We start from the raw sequence: 13,528 nt of genomic DNA on the forward strand, positions 1-13,528 counted from the left end.
CGCTGCGTTTTTTTTAAGATAAAAGCCAACACTCTGAATTGCACCTGGAAATCTCTTAGCATCTAATGGGGAAATTGCAATATACAGTAGATTGCAATATAGATGTTATATAATCAGGGCAACCTTGGTCTCCCAACACAGAAATCTACAGCTCAAAGTGGCCTTCAAATGCAGCCTCCTGTAGAATGTATTGCAATGATCCACTCCCACCCCTCACACCCACAAAAGAACTACAAATATCTTATTTTTTTCCTAATTCCTCCATTGTTTAAGGAGGTGTTAATGGTTCCAGATGAATATTTGAGTATTATAATCCAATATCTGAGCTTAATTTTTCAGATGACCACTACACAGGAGCAAAGAGATATCAATACTTGTAACTTCTTACTGCCATTGGAAATCCAGATTTTTGCAGTGCAGGTATGGTAGCCTAATTTTTATAAAATTTTTGCTACATCTAGTTACATTTCAACATGCTGTTTAAAAATAGAAGGCATCACTCAAGGCTTTAGAACAAGTCCCAACATAGTACTATTTTGGCACAGACGTTTGTTATTGACATTTCAGTTGGAAGAAACAGGATGCAAAATATATATAATTTCTAAATCTCAGGGAGAGCTACAGGATCTGAACAGCAAAATCTGGATGATGACCTCATGGTCAGTCACAACTTCTTTCCTCCAATCTAGTGGGAATCCAAATGATTTCAAACCAGATATAGCAACCCTCTTTTCCAAAGAACCAGTTTACTCCTTTAATGCCATTAGATTTCACCGTCAAATCAAAAGCCATATCATTCAGTAAATTCATCACAAGAGGGAGCCATTGTCAATAGCATCAGGAGACTTATTTTAATTGTGGATCTGAATAGTATTGGATTGATTCTTCTTAGTGAAAGCACTCCATTTTTTATTCCACATAATGATACGAGTGTTTATTTTTTTTCCAGTGTAGTCTAGCAGGTGCCTGTCAAATAATCTTTCCTTCAGTATGGAAATTCAGGTGCAAGCACAGCAGTTTATCTAGCCATTATTTTCTATCTATAAGAATCAACAGAATCAGGAAATCTTCAATTCTGCAGAAGTCTTAAAACTATGTTTAAAACAATGTAATGGGAATTTCCAGAATAGCCCAACTGAAGCATGAAATGTTTTTGTTGCCCAGGAAAGAAGAGAAGTAGGAAATGAAATAGGAAAAGGACATGGCTATAATAGGAGCATTTCATACGGTAAAATATGGTTGCAATTCATATGACTTTGCAGAAAGAATTGGTTATGCATTTACGGATGCTGATAATAATATGCAATAAAACGGACCTATCCATGTTGCTCTGTGCTCTCTGCCAATACCATCAGCATTTGTGCCCTATGGAACTAATTTTGGATTGTGGCTTTAATCTAGTGTGTATTTTTATTGCCATCATGGAAGGCAGTATTGGGACCTGCTTTTCTGAGAAGGCAAGAAAAGGATTACAACATAAAATTCCACTATGCAGGTGAAAGAATTATGTGCTTCAGAATTGGCTATTTCCGTTTTCAAGTGTATGTATCCTCCCTCCCTCCTTCCCTCCCTCCCTCACTCTGTGTATGTGTGTTTGTGTGTTATGTTAGAGCCTTGGTGGCGCAGCAGACTAAAACACTATTAAATAACACCAGCTGTCTGCAATTATTGCAAGTTCAAATCTCACCAGGCTCAAGGTTGACTCAGCCTTCCATCCTTCTGAGGTAGGTAAAATGAAGACCAGGATTGTGGGGGCAATAAGCTGACTTTGTATAAAAAAGAACACCGCTTGGGGGGGGGGGCGAAAGCCCTACTAAGCCGGTATATACAAAAGTATGAAGGCTATTGCTTAACGCATTGTAAGCTGCCCTGAGTCTCCGGAGAAGGGCGGCATATAAATCGAACCAATAAATAAATAAATAAATAAATAAATAAATAAATAAATAAATAAATAAATAAATAAATAAAATGTTTCCTTAAATTTAGAAAATTAGTCAGGTTACAATAAAGCTCCACACACCTTACTTTTCTGATATGGCTTGCAAAAGTGAAGAGAATTTTCTTGATTTAATTTTCTGAAACATTTAATCAGTCTAATCACGCCCAGGTTGATCTGGGAGAGAAAGAAAATATTAGGATGTTTATAGGGTTATTTGATACAACATACATTACAAGTGGAGGTGGGACATAAAAAGTGATTTTTTTAAAAAAAAAGTACAAGAAAGAGAAAAAAATAGTACAATATATCAAGTGTACATCTATAGACCATCTGCTTATACGTGGCAAGTGCAATCATGTCTTCAATCCATTGAGCAAAAAGGGGCTGTACATTTATTTTTTTCAATGCTGTACTATCAGTCTTTGGCCATAATAAGGTGAGAGGAATTCATTCATGTTGTCCAGTTCACAAATTCCAAGTACTAAGTATGTAGTTCAAAAAGAATATTCTGAAAATTATAGGTTCTATTACATACTCAAATTTATACAATCTACTACTGTCTCCTAAAATTTAGCAATTAAAGGACGTTGTAAAGACATATGTTTTAAAGAAGTATTGTCCTTCTTACATCTCCAACAAAATGCTGTCATAGAGAATCTCTTCTATTTAGATGTAATAGAGTCCTTAGGTGTAACTTGAGATCTTGATCACAGGCATTTTGATTGATCAACCATTCAGGAGGAGGCATACTTAATGGAAGAGTAAGGAAGGGTCAGATAAGGCTGAGGAAAATTGTGTCAAGCCCAGTCACTTCAGATCAGCCAGTTCCAATCTGACCTTGTACATACAATATATGTTAGACTATTGCTTCCATGATTCCCATCTGTATTTTAGAGATAATGGGAGTTATAGTCAAATACATACAAAAGGCACCAGGTTGGGAAAAGTTGCATTAAGTGCTAGACTTAGAATTTTATTTGCTATAAATGCTCAGTTTGCAGATATGACATGTTACATTGTTAACACTGCTTTTATATTATTATTAGTCATAGGTTTATACATACAGCATACTGCTAAAATGATTTATTGTTAAAAATAAAGATTTATTCAGTGAGATCATCCGTGGTTTTGGGGTGAGACTCCATCTGTACGCTGATGATACTCAGCTGTACATCTCCACCCCAGACCACCCCAACGATGCCCTTGATGTGATGTCTCGCTGCCTGGAGGCCGTGCGGTCTGGATGGGGAGAAATAGGCTCAGACTCAACCCCTCCAAGACCGAGTGGCTGTGGTTCCCGGCGTCGCGATATAGTCAGCTGATGCCATCGCTGGGGGTGAGTCTTTACCCCCCACAGAGAGGGCCCGCAATCTGGGCATCCTCCTGGATGCACGGCTGTCTTTAGAAGAACATATGACGGCAGTGGCCAGGGGGGCTTTTCATCAGGTTCACCTGATCGGCCAGTTGCGGCCCTTTCTGGATCGCGACGCCTTGCGCACAGTCACTCATGCCCTTGTCACCTCCCGACTGGACTACTACAATGCTCTCTACATGGGGCTCCCCTTGAAAAGCACCCGGAGGCTCCAACTGGTCCAGAATGCGGCCGCGTGGGTGGTTATGGGTGCAACTCGTTGTGCCCACGTGACAGCCCTCCTGTGCGAGCTGCACTGGCTCCCAGTGGTCTTCCGGGTGCGATTCAAGGTGTTGGTTACCACCTTTAAAGCGCTCCATGGCATTGGACCTGGATACCTTCGAGACCGTCTTCTGCCACCAGTAGCCTCCCACCGGCCAGTTCGCTCCCACAGAGAGGGTCTCCTCAGGGTGCCATCGGCCAAATTATGTCGGCTGGCGACACCCAGGGGAGGGCCTTCTCTGTGGGAGCCCCTGCCCTTTGGAATGAATTGCCCCCAGAAATTCGTAAAATCTCTGATCTCCGCGTATTTCGCTGTGCCCTCAAAACCTTGTTGTTCCGCCAGGCTGGGCTATCAATGTAAAGTTTTTTAATTGGTTTTAAATGGGATTTTAAATTTGGGGTTTTATAAATTGGGCCTATTATTTAATAATTTTAATTGTTTTTAAACTTTGTCTGTCTTTGTGCTTTTAATTAGGCTGTACACCGCCCTGAGTCCTTCGGGAGAAGGGTGGTATAGAAATAAAATAAATAAATAAATAAATAAAATAAACTCCAATTGGGGGAGTTCAAATAATCCACCAGGTTTATAGGAGTTGCAACCTGTCACAGTTAAACTAAATGAGGTTGATAAACATATGAAGTTGCATTTTTTCCTGCTTCAGCATGCTAACTCAAAATATGAGGAATATACAAACTTTCAGCTTGAAGTCGGGCCCCCGTTATACCTTTACTTTTGTCCTGACATCTAGATATTTCTTTGAGAAGCTGAGAGAGTGTTAGATTTTTGTGTGAAGTTGACAAAGCAGCATATGTAAGCATGTTTGCACCTTAACATTTCACATCAGCAGTTAGTGATTATGACTTTCTTGCATTTTTCATATATCATCTCATTTGTGAAAATATGAGGTTTGGGGGGGGTGTCTTTAAATTATAGTCTGAAATCTTTTGCATTTAATTCTATAATATTTATTGGATTCACCCTTAGAAGGAATCTTGTATCTGCATAAAACACTCTTGATTTGACATTAAACTGAGACATGGTTTGTGATCCATCTTAATGACATTTAGTTGTATAAAAGATAGCTTTCCACAGTGGTAGATGTGATACAAATAAAACCAGAAGATTACTAGTGTTGTAGATGATGCATCAAAGAAAGGAAAATGCTGGTTTTTCACATACTAAATTAGTACTAATTTAGTATGTATTGTACATGAATATTTTGTCTTATGGCTGGGCTATGAGGAAGCAATACATCTTTGATAGATGAGATAGTTTTATAGTGATTTGAAGTAAATTTCTCTGGCTTGTTCAATTAAACTTTTGGATATGAAATATTAAGGTGCCTGTGGGTGGTTCAACAATATCAAAATGATGGCCATGGTTGGACAATTGAAGGTTACATCACATGCACATAAAAAGAGACTTGGACCTCTTGGTACATCTATTACTTTGATGCTGTTCGTCCATCTGCAGTTGTCCTGTGGAATGATCAAATTCTGTGCAACACATATTATTGTATATTAATATTAGGTGCCTAATATTGAAATAAAGCTTGATATATTTGAATTTTAAATAAGGGAATGTATGCAACTCTTAGTATTCCAAAACAATAAAATAATTTGCATCCTAAGTTTGTGTTGGTACACTGCTATAGCTTGTAGTTGATGGGTGTGTTGTTTTGCAAGGTAGTTGGTGATCCTACATATGGAATAATGAGGATTTGTTAGATAAAGCTGGAATTTGCTATATTTGTGGCCTACTGTTGAAAACTGCTTATTGTTAGCAGAGTATACTGTTCACAAATACACTAAAACTAGTGACTTGTTCAACACCACTGTACATAAAAAAAGTGTTAAGTGACAGCCTCAATTGACTAAAGTATAATGACAGACTGAGGTCAATATTTATGGACCCATCTAGCAACAGCTATGGCATATGGAAGATATTGAGTTGTATGTAAGAGAAATAAATAGCAAAGTACATTAACAAATGAATAAAATGAAAATGCAAAAAAATATGGGAATAGATTATTTATTTGTTTGTTTGTTTGTTTGTTTGTTTGTTTGTTTGTTTGTTTTGTCGCATTTCTATGCCGCCCAACTCCCAAGGGACTCTGGGCGGCTTACAACAGAGAATAAAACAATGTAACAATATCCCATACAAAAGTTAAAAGAAGACATTAAAACATTAAAACGTTAAAACACATACACTCCAATTTGTGGCCGGGTCTCGCAAGATCACTATTATGAGATGAACGGCCCCAGGCCTGCCGGAAGAGCCAGGTCTTCACCCCTTTCTGGAAAGCCAATAGGGTGGAGGCGGTCCGGACTTCAGGAGGTAATTGGTTCCAGAGAGCCGGGGTAGCCACAGAGAAGGCCCTCCCCCACGGGCCCACCAGCCATCATTGTTTAGCTGATGGGACCCGGAGGAGACCGACTCTGTGGGATCTTACCGGTCGCTGGGAGTTATGTGGTCTATGAAAGAGAAGGATGTAACTGAACTGAATGAAAATGATCTGGTATTATGGAGTTGAAATGTTGAATATGTACAAAGAAGTGTAGGTGTTGATTTAATTGCGAAGGAAAAAGATAACATGTATGTCAAACAACACTAACTGGTATTATTTAAGTAGGAATTAGCAGGCTGGTGATAGTTATGTGTTTTTCTCTAGTGAATGGTGATAATGAAAAAAGTTGAGATTGGAAAGTAATGCTGCAATGTTCTGAATTAAGACAATCCATGAATAAAATAAAATAAAATTCTGGAGCGTGGATGTGGCAGTATCTGGAGACACCAGAATAGAAGAGAAAGAACTGGAGAAGATAACAAAATACAAAAACCTGCAAAGAGAAATAGAACAATTGTGGCAAAAATAGTATTAATAGTAATAGGGTGCCTTGGGTGCAATCTCAAAACAATGGGAGAATCCCTTGAATATTATCAATGCAAAAGTCAGTCAATTGTGAACGTAGCTTTACTCTGAACAGCTTACATCCTGTGATGGTACCTTTAATACCACCTGACTATTCCAGATTCTTGGAAAGGACTCTATATGAATAAAAATGCCAAATCCAGTCTGAACATCTGGCTGAATATGTGATGAACCATAATAACAATACCTTGACAAAATCATCACTGGTGGATTCCAAAAGCTTTATGTGGAGCCTGGTGGAATGATGAAGTGAAAGAAGTTGTGGATGAAGAAAAATATATAAGAACATGCTGCAGAAAAATAAGGATGAGAAAATAATATTGGCTAATAGATATTGCATAATGGATATATACAGAAAAAGATGGAAAGAGGGTAGTCAGACAGAGCAGGGAACAGCTAACAAGAGGTGGAGAACATACAAAGCAGTTTTGATAGAAAATAAAGAATGCTGTTGGGGAATGAATGACATTGGGTACAATGAATGAATTAAAGATAGAAGGTGATAAAATCTTTTGGGATGAAACTGAAGTGAGAGAAAATGTTCAGCATTTGTGTGTGTGTGTGTGTGTGGGAATTTGTAATGGGAAAGTAAGAATAATGGAGAGATAAAAGAAATTAGAATCTGAGGCAGAAATGTAATTTGAGAAAATGTCTCAGACTTGACGCACCTTACTTCTCATGAAGATTAAGAGGGAAACGTATTCAGACCTACAAGATTCTGTTACTGTAAACTTATAATAAAAGTAGTATTAGCATTCCTAGTCTTGGCTTTCGAATCTGGTCTACCTTCAAGGACTGATAGAATTATAGCAATATTTTAAAATCTAAATTCATCTAAATGCTAGAGTCCAAGAAAAAACAATAATAAAAGAAATTATGTATTTTGTGAATAAATATTGTGTTGAAAAATGATAAGGCTGCATGAATAGAAAAAATGTTGAACTGTGGATGAGGCTTGCTTAACTGTTGGCTAGAGATATGAAGAGCTCATGTATGCCTGACAATTAGAAAAGTTTTGTTATTGTTCCCTTGGCCATAGGGAAAAGTAACAAGAATACAAAAACTACAGGACGAGGTGGCTAAATTAATATGGGATTGTTATTGGCAGACTGAAAAATTATGAGACGTGTCAGTGACTAAAATTGGGAAATCTAATGTGGCTATATGTAGGACAGGAGATGCAAAAGCAGATTTTTGCTTTTCTACAGCTTGTTGGAAAATGTGAGAATACGAGAATGTTTATTGTACATTTGCTGATTTGTAAAATATATATAATAATGTGAATAAGGAAGAATTGTAAATTTCATGAAAATAGTTGATGGTTGGGTGTTAAATTCAAAAAGAGTGGTATAGAAATAAATGTCAGGAATATATAGAATGCTTAGACAATGGTTTGTTGTAGAGCAGGGAATAACACAAAGATGTATAATGTTCCCTTGGCTGAGAGTCCAATGATTTGCAGTGTAGGATGCAATGAGAATGCTTTTGAAATTAATGTCTTGAGACCAAAGTACCTGTGTTTGGAAAGGAAAATGAGGTGGCCAATTGCAAGTTGGTAGAGAAATTGTGATAGAGTTGTGATAGAGATAAAGATAGAGATAAAGTTGTGATAGAGTCAAAGTACATTTGTGTACTTTATGAGAGATTAGGGAATGTTTATGTGAGATGGGAACATGAGTAAACAAAATATATCATAACTCTTGTGTTTAAATTGTACTGAAATAGACATTGTCTGCTGCAGAGAATGAACACTAGTTGTGGGAGCCATATCTAAAAGCATATTTCTGTCCAATTTATTACGTCAAAGTAAGAGTATAGTTTGTAGGGAGAAAAATAAGTGTTTAATCTAGTGGGAATAGGCTATTTAAGATAATGCACAATAAAACAAGGATACAATGTCAGGAATATTGAATGTCTGTGAATTGAATATGGAAGTGAGTGATTAGTATGAAAGAAATACATTGAAGTATTTGAATCATATGGAAAGAATGAATAAGGAGTGTAAAACAAATATATATGGAATATAATGAAATTTGCATGACAGGCGATTTCAATGGAATTGTAGATCCAGACAATGATCATAAAAGTAATAAAATGAATAAAAATAAAAGGGCAACTCTACCAAAAGCCTTTTCGATTTAGTCGAGGAAATGAATTTAATTGACATATGGCGAACCTTACACCCAAGTGAAAGACAGTATACATTCTATTCCAACCCGCAACAGTCATGGTCGAGAATAGATATGATTTGGGTTACCAGGAAGTTGGGGTTAGAAATAGAGATGGCAGAAATTAGCCCAAACATTTGGGCAGATCACAACCCCTTGGAAATAAAATGGAGAAACACAAAGAGAAAGAAACAACAGAGATGGAGGTTCAATGTAAAACTATTGTGTGACAAAGGGTGTGTAGAAAAATTGAAAGGAGAAATAAAGACTTTTTTTATAGAAAATGAGAACCAAGGGACATCCCGTGAAATAGTATGGGACACAATGAAGGCCTATCTAAGAGGGGTAATAATATCCTACACTGCGTATAAAAATAAATTAAAAAGGAAATCCCGGGAAGATCTCATTAAACATCTAGATGAAGCAGAAAGAAAACTCCAGGAAACGCCTGGAGATACTGTAGCAAAAGAAAATTGGCTGATGTGGAGACATAAATTAAATATTTTAGATCAAGAGGAGCTAGCTCAAAAAATAAAAAGAACAAAACAGTACTACTTTGAGAACGCCAATAAATCGGGTAGGTGGCTGGCCTATAAATTAAAAAAGGAAAATGAAAAAGGGACAATTCAGATACTAGAAGACGCTGAGGGAAATCTTTTAAACAAAGAAAAAGACAAACTAGAAAGAGCGAGAGAGTATTATGAATCCCTATACAAAGAAGAGGAGGTCTCGGAAGAAAAAATAGACCAATATCTGGCAAATGCGGGGCTCCCACAAATAACGGAGGAAGAGAAGGAGATGCTAAACGCTAAGATATCAATTGAAGAATTTAAAAAAGCCCTCTCCAAACTCAAAAACAACAAATCGCCAGGCCCGGATGGATTCCCAGGAGAAATATACAAAAAATTGGAAGAAATTCTACAACCCAAATTAATGGAAATTTTCAATGAGGTTTTGACAGGCTCAAAAATCCCTGATTCGTGGAGGGAAGCACATGTTACACTGCTGCCGAAAGAAGGTGCCGACCTAAAAAAAATCCAAAATTACAGACCGATTTCACTTCTAAACACGGATTACAAATTATTTATGTGTATAATGACAGAAAGAACCAAAAAAATATTAAATAATTGGATTCACAAAGACCAAAATGGATTTCTCCCGGGGAGACAAATTAGGGATAATCTGAGAATTGTGTTAGATACTCTAGAATATTACGAAGAACACCCGGAAAAGCAGATGGCCTTAGTTTTCTTGGATGCCCAAAAGGCATTCGACAATCTAAATTGGAACTTTATAACCAAGCAAATTAAAATAATGGGATTTGGGCAAAACTTCGAAAAGATGATAAAGACTATTTACGATAATCAGAGGGCGAGCATTTTAGTAAATGGAGATAGGACAAGAACATTCCAAATTAAGAAGGGAGTAAGACAGGGCTGCCCCCTGTCACCGCTATTATTCATTCTGGCTTTAGAAGTTTTGTTACAAAAGATTAGAAATAACGAGGAAATCAAAGGCCTAAAAATCAGAAAAGAGATCTATAAAACACAAGCTTTTGCGGATGACGTGGCGCTAATACTCAAAGACCCATTAATATCTGGACAAAAAGTATTAGAGGAATTGGGTAAATATGGAGAGGTGGCTGGCTTTAAATTGAACAAATCTAAAACTAAAATATTAACTAAGAATGTAACTGAGACGCAGAAGAAAGAGATAGAAGGAACTTTGGGTCTACAGGTCGTTCCAAAAATAAAATACTTAGGAATTTGGTTAACCAAAAGGTGTTCATCTCTAAAAGAAGATAATTATATTCCATTAATGAATAAATTAAAACAAGATTTGAATAGATGGAAAAAGATTAAATTGTCACTTATAGGCAAAATTGCGGCAATTAAGATGAACATCCTCCCCAGGATCCTATTTCTATATCAAAACTTACCAGTGAATTTAGAGAAAAAGTTTTTTTTAGAATTAAATAAGAACATTAGGGAATTTGTATGGGAGGGGAAAAAACCGAGGATCTCACTTAAAATCTTGCAGGAAAAAAGGAATATGGGAGGATTCGGACTCCCGGATTGGGAAACGTATTACAGAGCAGCCAAGTTGATATGGATAAGGGAATGGATCACTTTGGAGAACAAAAGAATTCTAATGTTAGAAGGCCATAACTTACAGAGAGGGTGGCATGCATATCTATGGGACAAAGATAAGAAAAAGAAAACCTACTTCCACAGACATAAAATTAGGGACTCCCTAATACAAACCTGGGCGGGGATTAGGCAGAGATATTATACAAAAGTCCCAAAATGGGTCTCCACGGTAGAGGCATTGATTTACCCCAATAGGTGGGGAATGGAGAAACTGTGCAGATACAAAGACATCGTTGACGGAGGGGGAAACCTTAAATCAAACGATGCCCTCAGAGACCAAGGTATAACCCTAGACTGGTGGACCTATCTCCAAATAAAATCAAGATACCAGAAAGATAAGGATGAATATGGCTTAGAATTAGGATACAACGGATTAGACAAAATTTTGATGGGACCAGGGAAAAAAGCTTTGGCTAAGCTATATAATTACTTATTAGATGAAGACAGGGATGAGGACACAATCAGAAACCAATTGAGAGTATGGGAGAAAAATATTGGGCACAGCTTAAACTTTAACGAATGGGAAGAGGCGTGAAACAAAAACTATAAACTAACCAGAGCAGCCACGTACAAGGAAAACCACTACAAAATGCTCCATAGGTGGCATTTAGCACCTGCGAGATTAGCAAAGATGTTCCCCAATGTGCACCCAAATTGTTGGAAATGTGGCCATGGTCAGGGCACCTTCTTTCATATGTGGTGGACATGCCCCGAAGCAAAAAGATACTGGAGCAAAATTCGGAGATGGTTGAAAGATATAATTAAAGAAGAAATCGATTTGAATCCAGAAATATTTCTCCTGGGAATGGTAAAGAAAGGGTATGGAAAGGAAAAGGTCCACCTCCTAATACACATAACTACAGCTGCCAGACTGGCGTACGCTCAATACTGGAAAAAGAAAGACCTACCACCAGACGACCTTATAATTAGCAAAATATTAGAGTGTGCAGAGATAAGTAAATTAACGCACGAGATAAATAATGATGAAAATTCAGATTATGATACTGTGTGGGGAAGATGGTACGAATGGATAAATGATAGAATTAAGGAAGAAGTAAAAGGTGTAGAAATCAAGTAGAAATGTATAGTATAAATGACACCAGATATTTTTCATATATTTATGTACAAACACTGCGAAACCGATGTCAAACAGAATTGTTATTACATTTTATGTAATGTAAAAAAAATCAATAAAGTGTAAAAAAAAACAAAAAAACCCAAATATATATGGAAGAATGGATAGAGAAATAGGAAGAGAAATAAAAAGAAAGTCGTGGCTATATAGAGTTGATAAATGCTCAAGAACAGAAGCAAACAGTTTAAGAGCAAAAGGTAAACTTATACAAAGCAGTATACGGTATGGAGTGGATTTGCAAGGATTTATAGGCAGGGAGATGTGTAAACAATAGTATTATAAATTGTTTCAGCTATTTTTTTAAAAAAATATTTTGCCTTTTATTACTGCCTTTCTGCCTTCTGTATAAAGCTGCTTAACCCAAAAGGAATATTGTAACTGGTATGTATATATGTATGTATGAAGTAAAGCAACTAAATGGATGCTGTTCTAGATGAACAATCTATCTAGTTTTTTAAATTATTTTCTCCCTTTTCTTTTTTTTAAAACCATTGTAAAAGAGTGAATAAAACAATTCACCTCCCAAGCTTTTCTTACAGAAGCAGGTTCAGTATTGAGATCTCATACTCATACATGTTACAGAAATTTCATGTCTCAGTTGCCACAGCAACTGTAACTTGGACACATAGCATATAGAGATGTGCTTTATCTGGGAATGCTGCTTTGTGAGGCAAGATGCTGCTGAAACAGTGTGCTCAAGAGAGACTATTTATTTTTTGTAGTATACTGTACAACTATGGCATTTTTCTGATTTTTTTTTTAAAAAATCCTCCATTCATTCTTAAAGTAAATTTTATATATTCTGTTTACCTTGTCTTTGCCACTGTAATATATATATAACAATCCAGAATTATATTCTGCTTATGAAGGCAAAAGACAAGATTGTGGACTCCTGTCAAGGCTCAACACTTGTACTCATTAAACTGTAAGGAAATATTGTGCGGATGTTCACTCTTGGGTTCTAGATTCTTCAATGTTTTGAAAAATACCTGGATGAAGATATGGAAGGCATTTGGATAAATTTGTAGATCACCCAAAATTGGATAGATAGCTAATATCCTAGAAGAGAGAAATTCCATGAAAGCATGATTTAGAGTTTTAAAACAGAGAATGTAGATGCCTTAACACAGGGGTTAGCAACCTGCGGCTCTGGAGCCACATGTGGCTCTTTCATCCCTCTGCTGTGGCTCCCTGTTGCTCAAAATATGCGTCACAACGGGCCAATGTGCGACACCCGCCGGCACATGATTTATTGAGCTTTTTGAATCCCAGTAGACCAACCATGGATAAATCCAAGAAAAGAAAACTTTCAGAAGAAAACAGAATGTTTAATTCAACTACATATGTTAGTTTTGTGGCCGCTCAGGAAATAGTCAGGCATGGGAAGGGTTTTGTGGCTCCCGTTTTTTTCTTTGGAAAATGAGTCCAAATGGCTCTTTGAGTGTTTAAGGTTCCCGACCCCTGCCTTAACGCAATAATTGTAGGGCAGCTTAGGTTACCAGGATGTTTTTGACAAGAGGATGCCAAAAAACTACTAGCATAACTGTTGGGTTGATCAAAATAATCCTTT

Source organism: Pituophis catenifer, unplaced genomic scaffold (genome assembly GCF_029215685.1).
Source record: "Pituophis catenifer annectens isolate HBS135680 unplaced genomic scaffold, rPitCat1.0.hap2 SCAF_8, whole genome shotgun sequence".
Lineage (NCBI taxonomy): Eukaryota > Metazoa > Chordata > Lepidosauria > Squamata > Colubridae > Pituophis > Pituophis catenifer.